Below are 3,477 nucleotides of genomic sequence, written 5' to 3'. Positions count from 1 at the left end.
CAACTCAATTCTTCACAGACTTAGAAAGAGCAATTTGCAAATTCATCTGGAATAACAAAAAACCCAGGGTAGCTAAAACTATTCTCAACAATAAAGGAACCTCTGGTGGAATCACCATCCCGGTCCTTAAGCTGTACTACAGAGCAATTGTGATAAAAACTGCATGGTATTGGTACAGTGACAGACAGGTAGATCAATGGAACAGAATTGAAGACCCAGAAATGAACCCATACACCTATGGTTACTTGATCTTTGACAAAGGAGCTAAAACCATAAAGTGGAAAAAAGACAGCATATTCAACAAATGGTGCTGGCTCAACTGGCAGTTAGCATGTAGAAGAATGCACATTGATCCATTTCTATCTCCTTGTACAAAGCTCAAGTCCAAGTGGATCAGGAACCTCCACATCAAACCAGATACATTGAAACTAATAGAAAAGAAAGTGTGGAAGAGCCTCAAGCACATAGGCACAGGGAAAATTTTCCTGAACAGAACATCAATAGCTTATGCTCTAAGACCAAGAATTGACAAATGGGACCTCATAAAGTTGCAAAGCTTCTGTAAGGCAAAAGACACTGTCAATAGGACAAAACAGCAACCAATGAATTGGGAAAAGATCTTTACCAATCCTATATCTGATAGAGGGCTAATATCCAAGGTATACAAAGAACTCAAGCAGTTAAGACTCCAGAGAACCAAATAACCCTATTAAAAATGGGGTACAGAGCTAAACAAAAAATTCTCAACTGATGAATACTGAATGGCTGAGAAGCACTTAAAGAAATGTTGGCTGGGTGGTGGTAGCGCATGCCTTTAATCCCAGCACTTGGGAGGCAGAGGCAGGTGGATTTCTGAGTTCGAAGCCAGCCTGGTCTACAGAGTTCCAGAACAGCCAGGGCTACTCAGAGAAACCCTGTCTTGAAAAACCAAAAAAACAAAACAAAAAACAAAAAACAAAACAAAACAAACAAACAAACAAACAAAAAAGAAATGTTCAGCATCCTTAGTCATCAGGGAAATGCAAATCAAAACAACCCTGAGATTCCACCTCACACCAGTCAGCATGGCTAGGATAAAAAACTCAGGTGACAGCGGATGCTGGAGAGGTTGTGAAGAAAGAGGAACACTCTTTCATTGCTGGTGGGATTGCAAGCTGGTACAACCACTCTGGAAATCAGTTTGGTGGTTCCTCTGGAAATTGGACATAATTCTACTAGAGGACCCAGCTATACCACTCCTGGGCATATGCCCAGAAGATGCTCCAACATGTAATAAGGGCACATTCTCCACCATGTTCATAGCAGCCTTATTTATATTAGCCAGAAACTGGAAACAACCTAGATGTCCCTCAACAGAGGAATGGATACAGAAATTGTGGTACATCTACACAATGGAGTACTACTCAGCTATTAAAAACAATGAATTTATGAAATTCTTAGGGAAATGGATGGATCTGAAGAATATTATCCTAAGTGAGGTAACCCAATCACAAACGAACACACATGGTATGCACTCTCTGATAAGTGGTTATTGGCCCAGAAGTTTGGAATATTCAAAGTACAATCCACAAACCACAAGAAACTCAAGAAGAAGGAAGACCAAAATGTGGACGCTTCATTCCTTCTTAAAAGTGGGAACAAAATACCCATGGAAGGAGTTGCAGAGACTAACTATGGAGCAGAGACTGAAGGAAGGGCACTCCAGTCTGATATAGCTGTCTCCTGAGAGGTTCTGACAGTACCCGACTAATACAGAAGTAGAGGTTCACAGTCATCCATTGAACTTAGTACAAGGTCCCCAATGAAGGAGTTAGAGAAAGGACCGAAGAGCTGAAGGGTTTGCAGCCCCTTAGGATGAACAATATAAACTAACTAGTACTGTCAGAGCTCCCAGGGACTAAACCACCAACCAAGGAGTACATATGGTAGGACTAATGGCTCTGACAGCATGTGTATAGTAGAGGATGGCCAAGTTGGTCATCAATGGGAGGAGAGGCCCTTGGCCCTGTGAAGGTTCTGTGCCCCAGTGTAGGGGAATGCCAGGGCCAGTAAGCAGGAGAGGTTAGGGTGGTGAGCAGGGGGAGGGCGTGGGGGAGGGAGAGGGAACAAGGATTTGTTGTTGTTGTTGTTGTTGTTTTGGAGGGGAAAGTGGGAAAGGATATCTAATTAAAAAAAAAAAAAAGAGCCAAACTAGGCCCACACATTGCATTGGTTTGCCTGCAATGAGAGTTGTTGACTTGCTGAAGGCAGGCGTGAGACTATGAAAGCCTGCCCTCAGGCTGGGTTGTGGGAATGGTATCTGAGGAGATCCTAAGGAATGGAGTCACCTGATTGAGCCAGCTTTGGGATGGCAGAATGGGGACAACTAGCCTCTGTGAGACTTGGAAGCTTTGAAGTAACCAATGGGCTCGCTCCCTTTTACAGGGTCACTGAGATGATAACTGAGAGCAACCTCACAGAACAGCTAATTGCTCCTCTTGTCTCAGTCCTTTGGATAGCTTTTCCCAGATGGCCAGAACATCCTTATAATCCTCCCACTTGTTTATAAATTTGCCTCTTTATCTTGCATCTTCTGGAGCTTGTGGGAGAGGGTCAATCTCTGTGTACCAATTACTGTGTCTTTCAAACCCGCTGCTCAACAAAGCTCATTGAGTTTGCTCTACTGGTTCAAAACACACCAGAACACACTTTTATGTGTCTGTATTAGCAACTTTTCTCATTGCTGTTACAAAATACCTACAAAAGCTATTCAAAGAAGGAAGGATGTAGCTTGGCTTTTAGTTTCAGGGGCCATAATTCATTATGGTGGGGAAGTTATGGCAGCAGAGATCTGCCATCGGGAAACAAACAATGATGAAGGAGGTCTGGGACCCCAGCCCACAGGACAGTGCTGCTCACATTTGGAATGGGCCTTCCTTTCTCAGCTAAACATTCCTGGAAGCATCCTCACAGATGCACCCAGAGGTGCATTTACCTGGTGATTCTAAATCCATCTGAGTTGACAGCGAAGATCAACCATCATAGTTGCGCTGGATTCTTATTCTGTGACTTGCCCTGAATCTGTTCTAAATTAACTATTGAGAAGTTGTACCCGAACCACATTTTCTGTTTGTCCTGTGTTATCTTAGAGGTCTTGGGCTTGAGACATAAAAATTTCCTAGTGGATGCATTGAATTGACATGGAGAGAAGTGAAGATCAAAGTTCTGGAGGACGCAGGTGTGAGCTCCAGGTGACGAAGGCTGGCCTGAAAGGGGTAGAGTCTCCCTGGGGCTCTTTGCTTCTTTCTGTAGATCTGAGCTCCAGCCTGCCTTTTCTTACTTCTGGAAACGCTTTCTTTAGTAGTCTTCATCACAAAGGTTTATCTAACATGTGAGCTCAGTTTTTATTTACCTGAAAATTTATTTATTTCTCTACACCCTTAGGTGTTCTTGTTGGATATAGACTTCTGAGTTGAATTTTTTTTTTTTTTTTTTTTT

This window comes from Mastomys coucha, unplaced genomic scaffold (genome assembly GCF_008632895.1).
Source record: "Mastomys coucha isolate ucsf_1 unplaced genomic scaffold, UCSF_Mcou_1 pScaffold23, whole genome shotgun sequence".
NCBI classification, from domain to species: domain Eukaryota; kingdom Metazoa; phylum Chordata; class Mammalia; order Rodentia; family Muridae; genus Mastomys; species Mastomys coucha.
The sequence above is the reverse complement of the archived record's forward strand: the minus strand, read 5'-3'. Positions refer to the sequence as shown.